Here is a 20,185-nt window from a genome sequence, read left to right as displayed (position 1 = left end):
GTGCCCCATCATGCCCTCACTTATCTCAAGTTGTGTCGAAAATACATCCACAATAAAGACATATCATTTTGCATTGATCCCCCACCCAATTTTTCTGTGAAGACCCTTCAGTTCAGAGGCCTCCTGTGTGACCCTGGGCAAGTTGATTAACCCCAATTGCCCAGCAAAAAAAAAGAAAAGAAAAGAGGCCTCACCTGACTTTCTTGCTGTCCCTTTTGTAATCTTAGCTCCTCTGCCACAGTATATGAGCAGCCAAAACAGTAGCCCAGAAGGCCAGCCTCTCTTTACCAAGTTTATAAATAGCTTACAGTCAGATTCTGAGTTGGAGGGAGGCAGTGCCTTCATTGAGGCTATTTGGAACAGCTGCTATCTTCCTCTACCATAGAACGGCCTTGCCTTCCTAATTATAATCAACATTACTCCCACTTTAATACCATTCTGGAAGGAGAAAATGCTTCAAACCAATAGGGAACCAACTAATGTCATGTTGGGCTGGTTTTGGTCCATTTTTTGTACTTAGTCATTGGATATTCATGCTCTATAAAGGCCTTTTTGGTTTGCCTCAATGACTCCCTGTTGAACATTTTCTGCTTTTGCTTTCAATCTTCTTCCTAATTACTCATTGAAAGGCAAAACTGTAACTAAGGTGGGACAACTGGAGCTTTGCCCCAAAGCATCAAACTTAGAGGGTGTTAAATTTAGAGGATGTCTTCAACAACATAGAGACAGCAGATCTTAGCATCCAGTTAGCAAGAATAACATTTTAAAGTAGGCATCTACCAGATAGCAGGCTAGGATGACTTCCTTTCAAATCCCACAGGCTAACCTCACATTGTGTCCTGGGGTCTTTGTCTTTCATTTGAGGGTATACTTCATGACACTTGCCTGGGGTACAAAATTTTTTTGGTACAGGTCTACTAAAAGGAATAAACTTAGTAGACCATAAGCCTAAAGAGATTGGGAACCATGTTTTATCTAAACTTTGGATCTTCCTCAGTGCCTTGCATAATGCTCTGCATACTGTAAGTGCTTAAACAATGTTTGTTGAATAATCAAATGGAGAGTGGAAGGGCTTATTTGTGTAAATAGTCACTCACACCATCCTATCTATTCATTTCTTGACTTCAGAGCCTCTTCCAGGAAGAGGTTTGGAAGAAGTTGGAAGGTTCCTTTTATCCTTGTGGTTAGAATCTCTGGACTACTGTTCTTAAAAGTAGAAGGATTTTCATAACCCAACCTCTCCATTTGGTTTACTTTAACTCTAGGCTCCAATTACTAACATCAGGAATTAGCAAGGAAGAAAGACCAGGTGGTGCTCTATCCAATTCAGGGAGAGTGTTCCCTGAGCCATTGCAGCTGGGGCCATCTTGGCCATCTCCCAAGTTACATGATTTGAATGATCCCTTGGCTTTCAGTTGAGGGGAACAGTTCCCTGCTACATCAGTCCTCTTCCTAGGTTTCTGACTTCAGATGCAGCAATGCATTGGAATGATTGGAATGATGCCACCTGCTGGAGACTTACTGTAGAAGAGCTCCACCCATGAGGTGAAGGTCTTTGAGGGCAAGACCATGCGTCTTTTCTTTGGTGTCGGGAAGTGACGTTTTCTGGTGGGAGGAAGAAGGGGGAGCCTGGCGCTCTGACTCGGGCTCTTTCCTGTGGACTCTAGGGAGAGGGGAACTACAAATGTGCTCTCCCTTTAATAGATAGATGAATGTAGGCCCTTCTCTCTCTCTTTAACAAATTCTTATTCTCCTTAATAAATGCTTAAAAGCCTAACTCTTGCTGAAGCTTATAATTTATTGGCGACCACTCATTAGATAATTTAGACAGACTAGCTAGAATTTTAGCCTTAACAGCATGCAGGATTTCTGCTCTTCCTCTGGAGTATCATGCCCCATCTCACCCATAAGCTTTGAGCAACATAGCTAGCATTTACATAGCACTTTAAGATATACAAATCATTTTACAGGTATTAACTCATTTGAACCTCATAACAATCCTTGAGGGAGGTATTTATTTCAACACTGGTCTTCTTCTCTTTCCTCCCATATGACACTCTACCTGCTATTACCTGACTCTGTGCCTTTGTACTACCTGTCCCTCGTGCCTTACAAAAGATGTCCTTGCCTCTGCATCCTGGCTTCCCTGCTTTCTTTAATATGAAATTCAAATCCCAGCTTCTCTAAGAGTCACTTCCTGGTCCTCATTACTGCTAGAGCCTTCCCTCTGGGATTACCTTCCATTTATATAGCATATATCTTATATATATGTATATATACATACAAAAACATGTGTATGTGTGTATACACACACACACACACACACACATAAAATCATTTGCACATTGCTTCTCCATTAGAGTGTAAGTTCTTTGAGGGCAGGAAGTGCTCTTGCCCTTTTTTTGTATCCTCAGAGCTTAGCAGGTTGCCTGGCCCAGTAGAACTTAAGAAATGCTTATTGGTGGGCAGCTAGGTGGCGCAGTAGATAAAGCGCCGGCCCTGGATTCAGGAGGATCTGAGTTCAAATCCAGCCCCAGACACTTGACACTAGCTGTGTGACCCTGGGCAAGTCACTTAACCCTCAATGCCCTGAAAAAAAAAAAATGCTTGTTGGCTGAATTATTCCCTGACAATCAGATCAGAAAATTGGGTTCCTGTGACATCAGTGCTCCAATCAGAGTTCTCCCTTCAGATGTAGCCATTTGTTTAGACTGCCTGGCCTTCCTTTAGAATGGTGTGCTATATCTCACCCTGAGCTTTGAGTCATATTGCTCCTCATGACCCTGGAATTGATTAAAGAAAACCACATTTACCTGGGTTTCCCTGACTTCTGGTCCCAGGTAAACTCTTTTACAAAGCATGACTAGCAGAGAAGTCCTCTTCAAGCCCCAGGACCTTTTTCCCTTCCTTCCTGGAGGCCTCAAAAATTTGTTTGGTGGCTTCTTAAGCTACTGGGCTCTGCGACTTAGGCACTAGCATAAGAAGGGCCATTGCTAACAAGCCCATTGTGATCATATTCTGAGAACAAACGAGTGAACGAATGAGAAAGCACCTAGGAAGCTCTGTGTCAAACAGGTGCTAAGGATGCAAAGAGAAAAAAGTGTGATAGCTGCTGCTCTTAAGAAATTCCCGGGGCAGCTAAGTGGCGCAGTGGATAGAGCACCGGCCCTGGAGTCAGGAGGACCTGAGTTCAAATCTGGTCTCAGACACTTGACACTTACTAGCTGTGTGACCCTGGGCAAGTCACTTAACCCCAATTGCCTCACTTAAAAAAAATAATAATAAAAAATAAAGAAATTCCCTCTAATTAGGGAGCTACTATCTTCATTTAGACTCTCTTTGTCAGATAACACAGACCCTGATTTCTTAAGGCCTCCCTTCTACAGTGTTCATCTCAAAATAAATGAAAATATTGGGCCAGATGATCAGGCTTCAATAATGAAAGCACAGGCAATGGTAAGCCCAGTATTGCCCCTGCCTTTGGAATTGCAATCTCTGGCTGACCCCCAGGCTCTCCTGATTCTCAGGTGGCTCAGTGTAGTCCTGAGGTCATCCTTTCTTCCTGTCTTTGCCATTTAACTGAACTCTCATATCAGTTAAAGCTCCTGTAGCTAAGTAAGTTGTCTTTTAATTTCTTGTTCACATTTCTTTGAAATAATTCCACCAGAATAAATTGCTTCCAGCCCCAATGCTGCTCAGGTAGTAGAATTTATCTATGACAATCATGAAAGAACAGATCTTCCTTAAAATAGGGGTGTTCTCAAGTATCCAAGACCCCTTCCTATAATTGTTCAAATAGATAGATAGATATTTATTTTTGTGGGGCAACAAGGGTTAAGTGACTTGCCCAGGGTCACACAGCTAGTAAGTGTAAAGTGTCTAAGGCTGGATTTGAACTCAGGTCCTCCTGAATCCAGGGCCGGTGCTCTATCCACAGCACCACCTAGCTGCCCCCTATAATTGTTAATTGCTCCTCAGCAAGTGTCTGCTCTACTCTATCAGAGGAACTGTCCAATACAGGGAATCTCTTCTGTGCCAATCTGTCTCCAATTGATGACCATCTTTGCTAGGTTTGTTGAGAAACAAACTCAACTTTATGGCTGCTCCCCCTTTTAATAAACATTTTTATTTAAAATTTTGAGTTCCAAATCCCATTCTTTCCTCTTTCCTTTCCTCCCTTCCCTGCTTCCTGAGGTGGTAAGCAGAAATAGGTTATACATGTGTAATTATGTAAGTCATTTCCATATTAGTCATTTTGTATAAGAAGATTCAAATAAAAAAAAGAATGAAAGAAAGTGAAAAATAGCATGCTTTAGTCTGTGTTCAATCAGTATCAGTTCTTTCTTTGGAGGTGGATAGTATGTTTCATCACTAGTGCTTTGGGATTGTCTTGGATCATGGTATTGCTGAAAATAGCTGAGTCATTCACAGTTCTTCAATGAACAATATTGCTATTACTGTGTACAACATTCTCTTGGTTCTGTCCACTTCACTATACATCAGTTCATACAAGTCTTTCCAGGCCTTTCTGAAATCATCCTGCTTGTCTTTTCTTATAGCACAATAATATTCCATCATAATCATATACCACAGTTTATCTAGGCATTCCCCAACTGATGGCCATCCCTTTGATTTCCAATTCTTAGTATAGCTGCCCTCAAAGCCTAGAAAGTGGCCTAGAAAGGCCGATGTTTATTCTCATCAGTGTTGTTATTAGAGTCACCTGGACGTGACACTCCCACTCTTTGCAGTTCCTATAGCTGTTGACCCAGCCTACAGGTCAACTCCAGTGGACCCTCTAGGGTTACAGTGAACTTGTCTTTTAAAAAAATTATATTTGCATTTCAATGTAATTGACTTCTATTATAATCCTGTTTATTTTATTTTATGCATTTAAAAAAATTCTGAGAAATAATCTATGTCTATTTTTACTAGACTACCCTCGAGGTCTATAATAATAAAAAGATTAAGAACCCTTGGCAAAGTCCACTGTATAGGGATTTCCCCAGACACTCACCAGCACACTGAGAAACACGGCCCTCCCCACCCCCAACTCCCACTCCCACCTACAGCGGGTCACATGGATAACCAGATTTTTCAACACTTCATAGCATTGTTCGCCCATAAAGCACATTCATCTGACTTTCTTGCTTTTCCTCTTGTCAAAATAAATCAACTCCACATATACAGTATGATGAGTCAACTAAAACTCAGAAGCCCAGGTTTTCCCTCTCTTGATATGCTGTCTCCCAGCAGTTTCAGAGTAGGAAAGAGGTGGGTGCCTTCACTGGATCTAGTAGCAACACTTATTGCTTGTAGGTCTCATGTACTGTCCTTATTTCCTGATTGTAATAACAATCACTAAACCACTGGCCCACTACCTCTGAAAGGTGAGCTACAAAATCAAGAGGAAGCTTACATCAAGAAAAAGAATTCATGGGTGTCTACATGAGCCAAAGTGGAACACTGAGAGAATTATCTGGATAAGTTCAATAAAAAACCTTCCCCCCCCAATCACCTGGATATTTCAGGGGGGAAAGTGATATGTTTGTCCTGAATTACCAGATACTTTCCCGTTTTCCATTTTAGTGTATGTATGGGAACAGTCTCAAACTAGAGAAAGCATTTCCTTTTCATGAGTCAATCTGAGATCATTTAAATGATTTAAAAAAAAAGTATTTCAGGCATTAGAACCAGACATAAAAGATAGCCTGGGCCTTCTATCACCTAGACAGACTGACTGAGGCTTCTCTTAATCCTTAGAGATATAGTCTGGGGTTTCTAAAAGGGCATTATTCATTTCTTCCTTTCTCTTTATCTAATATAATAAGTGATGAGACTCTGCTTACTTTGTGACAATGCTCTCAGTATTCCTGTAATATTCACTGGGGGAAACTTGCAAGATTTAAAAACTGGGCTCTCATTCAAAACCAACATTCTTTAATAGCTAAAGGAATCACTGAATGTCAAAGGTTAAGCCAACACCCATAAAGCAAGGAAATTCTATCTTGAAATTAGAGGTGGACATTTCCTTCCGCTATCCATTGTCCAACACACACACATACACACACACACACTCACACACACATTCATACACACACATCGCTCAAAATCTTAGAAGTTAAACGGGATCTTAAAGGTCCTTCATTCCTTATTTTTACAGATGAGGGAATAGAGGCCTAGAAAGATGAGGTGCTTTGCCTGAGGTCACACCCCTAGTCAGGGGGCAGAGCTGGAACCAAACCCTATCAGGGCAGTATTTATAGTTATCTGGGAGCACTAGCATGTAATGGAAGTCTATAGATCCAAGGGCCTAGAAGGAGCTCTTTTTATAGCTGTTTGAAATTGTTAATTCCTTCCCCAAAATGTCAAAAAAATTTTTGATGCTCATGATATCATTTGGAATGGCCCCCTCAGTGGGTTGGTGAGAGTTATATTGGTTTGATTGGGGCAAGCAGAATGGGAGAGGAGAGAAAAAAGGGGGCAAGAGAGAGATCAGGACACGTAGAGAGAGGGGAGAAAGGGAGGGCTGGAAAGGGTGAACCAGGTCAATTGTTACTTCAGATTCAATTTTAGAACAAAATGAACTTGTGCAAGATCTAATAGTTAACAAAAAGGAGATGTATTTAGCCACAGAAGAGGAAGAACATTCAACAAGAATATTCAGTGAGGAAATGGCATCAATTCAGCTAAGCACGGCTTCCCAGTGTTGGTCATGCTGTTGGTCCATAGTCTCAGTAATTCAATAAATTCATCTCAGAAGGAGAGCTATAGCTTCTCATGGCCTTTTGTATGTGGGTAATTGAGAAGCCACATAAATAGCCCAAGTGTTACTCTCATGTGCAAATCAAATTGGAAGGCTATTTTCAACACCTTTTAAGGAAGAGAATTACTCTTAGCTGCAATGCACAGGTCCTCGGGAAACACTAGCCTAGACCACGTGGTAAAGCCCTAGGAAATTTTGTTTCTATTATGCCCTTTAAATACACCCCTCCTCCAAACTTCTCTATGTCTAACATCCTATCAGTCACACAAGTTCAAAGCTTCAGCCATTCTAGTTTAAGAGTGGACTTCCATCCCTCCCAGTTTAATATAATAACAAAAAGCTCAGACACCTCAATTGAATAAATCAATCAAAACAATGAATAAGTCTTAAATTAATTTGAGAGGATTATATTTCATGAAAGATGGAAGATGCCACAGAGGAAAATTCTTGTAACTGGTTAAGAATATTGTCACACTCTTTGGCATATAAATAAACAAGCACATAAAGAGTCATATAGTAAACTAATTTAGTGGGAAAACAGTTGCAATTTGGAGGCTTGGAGTCAAGCCACCAAGAGGGTAATTGAGAAAAAGAGAAGGAGAGAGAGAGGGAGGGAGGGAGGGAAGGAGGGAGGGAGAGAGAGAGAGAGAGAGAGAGAGAGAGAGAGAGAGAGAGAGAGAGAGAGAGAGAGAGAGAGAGAGAGAGAATGAGAGAGAGAGAGATTTAACAAGATTTGCTCCCTGCTTCTGATGGTAGAAACTTTGTCACTGGAGACACTAGATCCATACTGGACAGTGCATCTAACCGAGATTAGAGAAAATGGATCCATAGGAGACAACATATTTAGCTGGGAGCTAGAGTCACCTGAGGAAAGGTAGATTCAAGGAGTTTGACTCCTTATAGTGGAGAAAATCTGGCTATGAACTCTACATAAGCATAAATCCTTGGAATCCAACAGGGAGCTATATCTAAGGGGAACTTCATGAAGTCTCTCTGAAGGGATAAAAGGATGTCCAGTAACCAGAAGTTGTGAATCACCTTTGCTACATTTGTTCTCTACATTTTTTGCCTTGCCATCTTTGTAATTTAAATTTGAACCTACTCTCCTCATGGACCCTGTGTGTATTCATCAGAGAGTATGCTCTAGACATTTGAAGAGAATGCCTTTGTAATTAGTGTTCTTGCTATTCCATTTTGGCAAAAAGCACACTGGTGAGGGCTTGTAGGTGATAGAACTAGAAATCTAACCCTTCAAGGTTGCCCTTAGAACACTGAAAGTGTTAGTCAGCTGCTCTTCAGCAAGCTTTCTAATGAAAGTGGAAGATGGAGAAATATTCCTGGAGGAGGTGTTACATTTGACTTTTCCCTCTCTCTCACCCTCCTCTTCCCCACTATTCAGTCAGTTGCCAGCAGCTCCTATTATTTTTGCCTTCACATCTTTTACATTCATCCTCTTATCTCTTCACATACAGCAACCATCCTTGTTCAGTTGCTTATGAACTCTAACCCATAATAACCTCCTGATTGCCATGCTGGTTTCATTTGTTGTCCTTCCCTAGTTCTTTATCCACTTAATTATCAAAATAAATTTCCCAAGATACAGATCCAACTAGGTCAGTCCTCTGCTCAAAAATCTTTAGTGGTTCTCATTCTTTCTAGGATAAACTCCATATTTATCCTGGCATACTTCTCTTGCCTTATTTCATATTACTTCACTTCATTTAGTCTACCTTACAACCAAAGTGTAGGGTTTGGTTCCTATACTAAGCATTTAATTTCTACTTTCATTCATTTGTGTCATCCTGGGATTCATTCCTTCATCTATGCCTTTCAAAATCCTTATCTTCTTTCTAGGATCAATCTTCCCTGTAAAACTTTTTCTCATTCCCCAATGGCTAGTGTTCTTTCCTTCCTCAAATCACTTGCTGTTATACATATCTACGTACATGTTGAATGTGAATTTCTTTGAGAATAGGGACCATTTTGTTTTTGTGTGTCCCTTGTACCCAGCACCTTGAAAACAGTAGGTATACAAAAAAAAGATTGGTTGAATGGAATTGAATTAACCTTTTATAGTAAGGCCAGAAGTTCTACCAGTTCATTTGGGGAAAAAAAACTAGCATTAATATCTGTGTTAGATATAAGGTAGAATTTCCCTTGCCCAGTAGGACTTGCTTAGCCCAGATTTTTGCAATCTAGTTTTCTTCTTGAACAGAGGATATAATCTTTGTGTGGTGGTTTGAGACATCTTGCTAGATGGCTTGTGCATTTCCTGTTCTCTTCTCCCTCTTTATTGTCTTCTTTAGAATAGGAGGAATGGAAGAGTTGGTAATAATCAGATTTAGGTAGGAACGATCTGAGAACTAATCTAAGATGACTCCCAAGAGATATCTCGGAAAAATCAGGTTGTCCGCCTAATAATTCGGGAAATCTTATGAGTCAGATGAGAATCCTTTCTCTTCATTAGAACAAATGTTTCCCTATCACTATTATCTAATGGTTTGGACATTATCTTCAGATCTCATCCATAGACTAGCTTCCAATAAAATTTAAAAGGAGTTTTATATATCTTATGGTTAGGGTAAAAGGAGGTGAGAAATTAGATTTTGCTCTTCCGTTTCCCTAGGAATCATTGAATGTTAAAACCTGAAGACGTTGTTGAGACCATCTAGTTCAATGCCCTTATTTTATGAATGTGGAAAAAAGGCTCAGGAGAGACGAATGACTCACCTAATATCCCACAAAACAGGACTTGGCTCCAAGTGCAATCCTTTCTCCTGTCCAGACAATCTGTCCTTCAACACCTGCAATTCTTGTTAAGGCAGTCGAAACAATGCAATAGAAAGTGCCTTGCTTTGTAATCCTGGAATCCAACCCCATTGCTCTAATTAGTAGGCAAGTCAGGGTCTCTTGGGGTTTCTGTTTCTTCATCTATACATAAAATCAGAGGCTAGGACCAGATGATTTATAAAAATCCCCTTCAACATTTTTGTTTGTTTTTTTGTTTTTTGTTTTGTTTTTTTGGTGAGGCAATTGGGGTTAAGTGACTTGCCCAGGGTCACACAGCTAGTAAGTGTTAAGTGTCTGAGACTGGATTTCTCTTCAATATTTTTAATGACATATGTAGAAGTGGCATCAATTTGGACAAACTAGGCAAAGAACAGTAATAAATTCAGATTTATTACTTTCAGGCATTGGCAAAACTAGGGGTAGGAAGGGGAGGCAGCCACCTAGGGCAGACTAAACCAACAGCTCCTTATCAGGGCAAGAAGTCAAGTCAATGTGCATTTATTGATCATGTATGATATGATTATGGATTTGAGTCAGATTAAACTCTGACCATGGGGTCTGGAAGGTACCCAGACCTGCCCCAGTATAGTTTGTTAGAAGTTTATTGCTTGTCAAAATTCTCACTGTCTCCTTTAAGTTTTATTGCCAATTAACAGTATTTTTACTTCTGCTCAGTCTCCCCACTTGTCAGCTACATATTAGTTTTGTCTGCAATCTATCATGTGTCAGAACCCCAGTCAGTGGGTCAGGGAGTTTGCCCACCAATTCAATACTCGGGACTCAAGAAGAAAGGATGGGACTAGGCACAGAATGCAGCCATTGAGTTGAGACCAGATGTTAAGTAACATTGTCTCTTTTTCTCAGAGCAGAATCCCCTTGGCCTTGGGGTCCCAACAATGGATTATTCTTTTCTTCCCAACATAGCCAAAGATAAATTTTAACCCTGTCATCCTTATCTTTAGAGACAGGGGCCTGGAGAGGGGAGTCAGTGGGAACTGTGAGATGTGAAACATCTGACTCTCACTCCCCTGTTTCCTTTTCCTTTGGTTTGACCTTGTTCCCCCTCCCCTTTTCTCCCTTGTCCCTGGAACACGTATGCATGTCTCCATACGCACCCTGGGTGAGACAGGATTGGATGTTAGATTGTGAGCTCATCCACCCTAGGTGTATGTGGGGACAGTCCTTTTCAAGATTACTATAAAAACCTAGAGGATTGGGCATATCTTTGCAAGACTTCAATGTGTAATTGGGTTTTGCCCGTCCTCATGAGGATGTAATAAATCTGTCTCTGCTTGACTTGGTGGTCTCCTCGAGTTATTTGGGTAAACTGAGGCAGTTTGCTCCATACAATCATCTACCATGTATCAGGTACTGTGATAAGTGTTGGGAATAAAAAAAAAGGGGGGGGGAGGGAACAGCCCATTCTCTCAAAGGGCTCAGTAGAATGAGAGAAATGACACGCAAACAACTACATACAAACAAGATCTATACAGCATAAATTGGCCATAATCTCAGAGGAAAAGCACTAGCACTAAAGTGCACTGGGAAAGACTTCTTGCTTAAGGTGAGATTTTAACAAAAACTTGAAGGAGAGCAGGGAAGCCAAGAGATGGAGAAGAGAAGGTAGAATGTTCCAGCATAGAGGGACAGCCAGTGAAAATGGATAGAGGCTGGGAGACAGAGTATGTATTTTGTGAGAAATAGCAAGGAAGCCATCATCGCTGGATTGATGAGTGTGTGGAAGGGAGTAAGGCTTAAGACTGAAAAGGTAGTAGGGGTCCAGGTTATGAAAGACTTTAAAGGCTAAACACAGGATTTTAGGTTTGTTTCTGGTGACAATTGGGAGCCACTGGAATTTATTGGATAAGGGAACTGATATGGTCAGACTTGTTCTTTGGGAAGATAAATCTGACAGCTGAATAGAGGGGACACACTTGAGATAGGGAGACCCACCAGGAGGCTATCATTCTCTCCTCCCTCACTGTTCAGTCAGCTGCCAGGTCCTATCATTTTGGCCTTAATAACATCTGCAAATGGGGCAGCTAGGTGGCGCAGTGGATAGAGCACTGCCCTGTATTCAGGAGGACCTGAGTTCAAATCTGGCCTGAGACACTTAACAGTTACTAGCTGTGTGACTCTGGGCAAGCCACTTAACCCCAACTGCCTCACACACACAAAAATAACATCTGCAATGGTCTAGCTATGGGGTTCTAAGATCCTATACCAGGGTAGTGGCACTGTCAGAGGACAAATGGGGGACATATGTGAGAGATGTTAAGAAGGTAGAATCAACGGGACTTGGCATTAGATTGGATGTGGGTGGGTGGGGGTGTGAGAGAGTGAGGAATTGAGAATGCCACTTAGATTTCCAGCCTGGGTGACTGGGAGGATGGAAGAGAGGAGGGCTAGGAATAGGGAGGAAGATAACAAGTTCAGTTTTAGACATGTTGAATTTGTGGAGTCTACAAGACATCCAGTTTGAGATGTTTAATAGACATATGGAGACGAGGAACTGGAGATCAGGAAAGAGGTTATAGAATCTGAGATATCTGATAAAATCACTGAGTGAAATAGTATAGAGGGAGAAGAGGAGAAGACCCAGGACAGAACCTTGGGGAAAAAACACTGATAATTAGTTGACAGACATGAATTTAAATCTAACAGAGGAGCAGTCAATCAGGTAGGAGAAGATTAGGAGAGAACAGTGTCCCAAAAACCTAGCAAGAAAAGAGGATCAAATCTATTAAAGGCTATAGAGAGAACAAGAAGGATGAGTACTGAGAAAAGGCTTTTTGGCTCAGATTCTGGAAAATAGAGGGTCAGTATTCAAATGAAGGCATGATTGGGCAATACTTCAAGTTCATTTAGGGCACTTCAATGCTTTCAACTCAGCTCTATTTTCAGGTTCATATGGACCTGTGTGTGTGGCCTTATAGAAGTCCTTGTTACTGTTGCTCTTTGTGACCCCATGAACAACAGCATACCAGGCCCTTCTGTCCTTTGCTATCTCTCGAAGTCTGTCCAAGTTCATGTTCCTTGTTTCCATGACATTATCTATCCCTCTCATCCTCTGCTGTACTTGGGGATCTTGATCGAATCAATTGATCAGAAGATAAATAATTAACATTTTCAATGGTTTGTAATTGGCAGCTTCTTGAATTGAGCTAAGGTCCATACAATTTAAATTGAACTAAGTGATTTAAACTTTCCTGATCCTTTCTTTATTGATAGTCAAATAAAGTTTGGAAGGAGGTCTCTAGAGAAATGCTTCAAGAATCTGTGTAATTCAGCTTTGTGCTGTTTAAAATTTTAATCTGTTACTGGGAAAAGGGTGTAGATGGAATGATTGTCCAATCTAGTATGACCAAAATTAATGAAACAAAGATAAAATCTTACATTTGGATTTTTAAAAACCCAAACAACCTCATAAGCATAAGATGGGGAAGGTGTTACTAGACAGCAATTTATACAAGTAGAGTTGATCAGAAAGATCCCCCTTCTCCAATCAATTTGAGCTTATCACTCTATATAGTGCATGGATTTATATAACTGACAACTCCTTATTACTTTATAGTGACTAAGGATGTTCCCAAGTTGTTAGGTTGGTCAAGACCCAAGAAAATGGATTCTTATTATAGGAGCACTCATGTTGCCTGTACATAAAAGAGAACGAGACCCTCCATGATTAGAGACTCCTTTTGGCTGATTCCTTTTCACCTTTCTGGGGCAAAAGGATAGACCAGAGCAGCAGCAGAATGGGTTGGTTCTGGGAAGGGAAGGGAATGGAAAGGTGTATATTTGGCAGGGGTCAGTGGGGTGGGGGGAAGAACTTGCATCCTAAATCTCCGGCTTCCTTCCCCAGACCCCCATGGGGTTGATAATGGCTGCCTGAGTTAGAAGCACATGGGGGTAGCCTGAGAAGAGAAATAGTGAGTGTATAATGTTCCATCCCAAGAGGTGGGAGCAGCCTGGGCAATGGTAAGAAGTAGCACATCGCAGAAGCCAACATGTGCTTGCCCATTTGGCCAGAGAGGGTGGTTCATGAATAACGTTACTGAAACTAGAGATGTTTACATTAAAGAAGACAAGACTTTGGGAAGTAGATCTAGAACACCAATAGAAAATTCTTAAGAGAAATAGGGAATTAAGGAAGAGAGCTCAACCTGAGCCTGAGGATAGGACATGAGTGTGTGATGAAATAATGGGATTTAGCAGATACTCAAAGACCCATCTGGAGATTAACCTAGACTGATTGAATGCTTCCACAATCAGCTTGCAGGGGAGTTCATGATTGAAGCTAGACTGTGAACTCAACTTCACACAGGAGAATACAATGGACACATGGATGAAGACTTAAAGGGGAGACTCAGGAGAGTGAGAAAGGAATAATAATAAACTTGGCCTTTATATAGTACTTTCCATTTTTAAAAGTGGTTTTTTCTATATATTATCTCATTTGGTATGATCTTCCTGAAAACTCTATGAACCCATTACTACAGGTTGAATCAATCATACTGGTTGGTTGGTTGGTTGGTTGTTTATTAGAGACAAGGAATCACAGGTTTTGAGAGGTTAAGTGAGTTGCTCAGATATACAGCTAGCAAAGTGCCAGAGTCAGGATTTGAACCCAGGTTTTCCTGGCTATAGATTTAAGGCTCTATTCATTAATTTATGGGTTGATTTGAGCTGGCTCTGTTGTTGTTGTTTGTCCTTCATTCTTGAAGAGGGCCATGACATCGGGGTGGTGTCATGACTTACACTGACTTGGATTTAAGTGAGGGGGGTGCTGTGCAAGGTCATCAGCTTACTCTCTCCTCCAGAGCCATCTGGGTCCAGTGGCAAGATATATATCAGGATTACTGGAGATGGCCTCAGATGTTTAAGGCAACTGGGGTTAAGTGATTAGACAAGGGTCACACAGCTAGTATCTGAGATGAGATTTGAACTCAGGAACTTGAGCTATGCCTTGAGGGAAGCTTGGATTCCTATGAGGTAGAGATCATAAGAGAGCTAAACTTGGAGGACCACTTATACAAAGGCATGGAAGTGGGGGATGGAATTCTGTGTACAGGGAACAACCAGGAGACTGTTTTGCCTGGAAAGAAGACTTACATGAAGGTGAACAGTATGAAATAACTTTGGAAAGGTGGATGGGACCCAAATATGGAGTACTTTAAATGTTTTGCTGAGAAGTTTATATTATATACTAAAGAAAAAAGGGAACCACTGAAAAATTTTGAGTAGAAGCCTGACATGGTTGGTTCTGGATTTTAAAAGTATTCATTTGGAAACTGCATGATGGATTGATTGGGGAAGGGAGAAAATGGAGGCAGAGAGACTAATTAGGAAGCATTGAATAGTCAGGTTAGGAGCGATGAGGCCTTGAATTAGAATAGAGGTTATATGATCAAAGAAAAGGAAAGAGTTAAGATAACGATAATCATCATCAGGACTCACATGGAGGCTTACAAAAGTTGACTTTTACTCCTTATCATTTATTCTTATCATTATCACTGATAGTTAGGCTGCCTTTCTTTCTTTGGAATAGTCTTTAAATTGCTTGTTTTCTTTGTGATTAATTAAAAACACAGTAGGGTTAAAAGTAACTTAACGGGAAAGTTTTTTTTTTCTCATTCAATATCTAGAATTGAGATAATAATAGACCAGGAGGAGCCCCAATCTGGCCTGGAAAACAGGCAGGAAAAACAGCCAAAGAAAACAAACAAGCAACTGTTCTCTGCCACAGGAATTATTCCCCACTCAAAGACGACGGTCTGGAAGCATTCAGGAAAAACCCTGCAGATTAACCAACTCTCCTTATGTGGAAGCACCTTCCGTTATGGGAATTTACTGGGGCAGCTCCTGTATTACAGAGGTGTCCATTACTTTATGGAGTCTGGTAGAGCAGAAACATAAGGAGGAAGTCTCAAGATAAGGGTCTGCCGGGGAGAAAGAAAGGAAGGTCATTAAAATTGTGAGTCTGAGATCATAAGGAAGCTTTTAAAAAATAGTATTGGGGGCAATTCCAGAATTTACAGTATCAGAGAAGAGATGAAGAGAATCTACATGCCATAAGATAAGTGAATGGCAGCCCAGTTCATGTTTTCTGTCATTTTTGTTATAATTCCCTTTATTTGTTGGGGAAAAACCACTCATTTCCTATTATAAAACATTGTGAAGATTCAAAACACTGACTTTCCCTCAGAGATAGTGGACCAGGGGCAGCTAGGTGGCCCAGTGGATAGAGCACTGGCCCTGGATTCAGGAGGACTTGAGTTCAAATCTGGTCTCAGACCCTTGACACTTACTAGCTCTGTGACCCTGGGCAAGTCACTTAACCCCAATTGCCTCACCAAAAAAAAAAAAAAAAGAGAGAGAGAGAGAGAGATAGTGGACCATCAGAAGTCAAGTGACATTTCTACTTTCACCAGTAGCAAGAAGTGATAAATTTAAACCACAAAGTTATCACTATTTTTAGGAATATGGTTAGAGAAGGTGCCTGGCATCAGTACACTCATTCATTCACTCATTCATTTACTCCATATTTGATTTACTTCCTTTAATAATCAATCAACAGGCACTTGATGAATCATTTACTGTGTGCTGGGTGGGCACTGTACTAGATACTGGAACTATAGATTCAAAAGTGAAGTAGTCTCTGCCACCAAGAGGAAACTATATATATGTGTATATGTGTATATGTGTATATGTATATATGTATATATATATATATATATATATATATATATATATATATATAACAGGGGTCTGGATAATGAGGGTCCAATCCTTTGAGAATGCATCGTCTAAAAAAAAAACCCTCTGTAAGTGAGGAGGAGAATACATCATCTGGTCTGGCTGGTACCAACTTACATTGGATATTAGGGGAACATAGGTTCTCTCTGGCCAGTTTTCCCATTAACTACACATTTATATGTATTTATATATTTCATAGGTAGGTAGGTGATGTAGTGGATAGAGTGGTGATCCTGGAGTCAGGAAGACTCATCATTGTGAATTCAAATATGGCCTCAGACAATTACTAGCTGTGTGACCCTGTGCAAGTCACTTAACCCTGTTTGCCTCAGTTTCTTCATCTGTAAAATGAGCTGGAGAAGGGAATGGCAAACCCCTTTAGTATCTTTGCCAAGAAAACCTCAAATGGAGTCATGAAGAGCTTGACACAATGAAACAAGTGAACAACAAATTTACATATTTCATATGTAAATAAAAGACAGGTTGGTATTGTGGCTAGAGCCTCAAAATTAAAAACAAAACAAAACAAAAAAACCTGAGTTCAGGTTCCACTTATGATACATCCTGGCTATGTAATCCCAGGAAAGGCATTTACCATCAGTGTACTCTAAGACTATATAGGTTGCAGAGAAAGTGCAGTTTTCTTAACTGGGTGATTTCCATACTAGTGAAATTGCAGGTCCAATTCTTACCTCTATATAAATGAACATTTATTGAAAACGCCCTGTGTGGAAGATGAGCTAGACACAGTCCCATCTCTCAAAGAGCCTATAGTCTACTGAGGAATAAAACATTTAAACAGAAAAATAAATCCAAGGCTTCTCCTGAGAAGCAACACATGAACTGAGGCTTGAAGGAAGCTAAATATCCCCACTGATGGAAAGGTGGGGTCATCCTCACCTTCTTCCCTCAAAGGAATGAGAAGAAATGCCAAAACAACTGGGAGTTAATGTTAAATTTGAGAGTCAAAGAGAATTTTTCATTTCATCCCAGATTTTATACTATTCAGGCTAGGCATTGGTGGCATCTTGATGCAAAGTGACCAGCTGGTTCCAGGAATTCTTCTGACCTTACATTTTGGTCAAACTTAATGATCACTTTCCTTCCTTTGGGCAAACATAAGCTTTGAGTAGGTGATTTATAGATTCAAGCAGCATCTACCCTGGCAAATAGGGCAACAACATCTGATACTAAACCTGAGTCCACATATAAGCTATCCCTGAATCATTCATGATCTGTGTGTATACAGTCTTCTCCCTTCAAGATTCCGTTGTCTTTTAACTTCCCCCCCCAACAATGGGGTGCCCTCTGCTGTAACTGACTAGCTAATGCAGCTGATACCTTAGGTTTCCAATCTTGTATTTCTTATTCTTCACATGTATCTATCAGTGACAGCATGAGCGAGATTTGTCCATCTAGAAAAAGTAAGATAAAGAGTTAAAGCATATCCCATATCTGGAATTTGGGGGGGGAAAGGAAGGATAGGACAAGCATCCCATTGGAAGAGAAGCCAAGAGTTTGGGGGCAGGGAGTTAGTTACCTTTGAATGATTCCAACTGGTTGCTCATATTAATTAAATTTAGAAGAACATTCAGTCCACATTCTCTATTTGCACAGAAAGAGCCAGCATATAAAGAATGAACAAAGAATCTCCTTGGATGCTCCCAGAACTCTCCTTCTCTCTACCATGCTAAAGGATGAATTTCCTCATCTTGTCTTCCCATTTCGTTACAAAAAGTACCGTAGGATCAGCCATAGATTTGTGACTAAAAAGGAACTTAAAGGCCAGCTAATCCCACTTCCTAATTTTATAGGTGAGAAACAGGAGGACAAGAGAGGTTAATGAGTTTTTGAAGGTCACATAGGTTCATGGAATCAGATTAAGAGCTAGAAGAGACCACAGAGGGCATCTAGTCTAGCCCCTTTAGTTTTACAGATAAGGAAACTGAGGGTCAGAGATATTAAGTGACTTGCTTGAGGTCACATAAGTAGTAAATAGCAGAGGTAGGATTTGAACCCAGACTCTCTAACTCTATATCCACTGCTTTTTTTCCAGGGTCACCTACCCCAGGGACCAGGAAGAACACCTGAGATCTTGAGAAACCAATCATTCCTGATTTAATCACTGAGCTCCGAACACAATCCTCTCATAGCTCCCTTTACTCTGTATTGTTTAAATTGGTTGTTGTCCTTCATTTTCTGAGGACCAAAATGACATCGCTATGTTAGAGTCAAGTTACATTGTGTCTGACTGTGGCTGATCAGATCAATATGGGCTAGGAATGCTCTACCACAGGTTGGGCACAAATAATCCATGTGAGCATTTGGGTTGGATTCTTTAAATTTGTGCATCTCATATTTCTTTTGAGCCAAATTGTTTAAATTAGACATGCAACAAAGGGCAAAGAATAGACATGTACCCATTATATCCCAAAGACATCAAAAAACGGAAAAGGACCTATTTATACAAAATATTTATAGCATCGCTTTTTGTGGTGGCTAAGAATTGGAAATTGAAGGAATGCCCATCAATTGGGGAATGGCTAAACAAGCTGTGGTATAAGATTATAATGGAATATTATTGTGCTATAAGAAATGACAAACAGGATGATTTCAGAAGAACCTGGAAAGACTTAAATGAACTGATGCAAAGTGAAGTGAACAGAATCAGGAGAATGTTATAGTTAGTAACAGCAATATTTTTCAACTAAGAACTGTGAATGACTTAGCTATTATCAACAATACAAATGATCCTAGATAATCCCAAAGGACTAGTGATGAAGCATACTATCGACCTCCAGAGAGAGAACTCACATTGTTTGAATATAGATTGAAGTATGCTATTTTTCACTTTCTTTTTCTTTTATTTGAGTCTTTTTGTACAAGATGACTAATACGGAAATGTTTTACATTATTACACATGTATAACCTATAACTAAATGCTTAATATCTCAGGGAACAGGGAGAGGAAGGAAGGAGGAAAGGATAGAATTTGGAACTCAAAACTTTTATAAAAATGTTAAATTGTTTTAACATGTAATTGGGGGGGGTAAAATATAATTTTTAAAAAAATGGGTGGGATAGTAGAACTAGCCCAGGACTTGGCAGAATCTTGGGTTTGAATTTCACTTCTAGCATTTCAAAAACAACAACTGTTTGACAATGAGCAAGCCACTCCATCTCTCTGAGCCTCAGTTTCCTCATCTGTAAGATAGGGATAATAATACCTGTAGTGCCTTCCTTACTGGGTAAGGATCCAGTTAAAGATAGATAGATGGTTAGATAAAATTCTTTGCAAAGCTTAAACAGTGGCATAAAGTCCAGCTGTTATGATGTGTCAATAAGTTGAAAACCAGAGATCAGGAATGGAGAGCACCTATAGGTATATTTAGATGTATAATGCGTTAAGAGTCTGGACATGCTTGCCAAGAAAACCCTATGGACAGTATGGTACACCATGTCATGAAGGTCTGGACATGTCTGAATAACAATGTAGATGTTAATTTAAAAATCTTCTGTGTTTTAGGTCTCAAAACTTTGATTAATACCTTAAAAATATGAGTCAAAATAAAACTCTTCTCTGTGAAAAAAAGTCTGTACATGGGCCACCTTTTGATGATGTTTTCTTCTTTATAATTTTTTTTGCACTTGACTTTTTTATAAACATGTAATAAAAGAGAGCATTATTTTTAGTTCTCCACTTCAGTGCTTGTCTACAGACACATCCACTAGATATGCACCTGTTAGAGTTCTTGAAAAGACACCACTCCTTAAAAAAAGCAATGAGTTGATGAGGTAGACAAAGAAAAATTGATTATGTTGGCAAAGTAGAGAAAGCTGCTGATTTGAAAACCTTGGCTGGTCAGTCCCATT

This window comes from Dromiciops gliroides, chromosome 4 (genome assembly GCF_019393635.1).
Source record: "Dromiciops gliroides isolate mDroGli1 chromosome 4, mDroGli1.pri, whole genome shotgun sequence".
Taxonomy (NCBI): Eukaryota; Metazoa; Chordata; class Mammalia; order Microbiotheria; family Microbiotheriidae; genus Dromiciops; species Dromiciops gliroides.
This window is presented reverse-complemented; position numbering follows the sequence as displayed.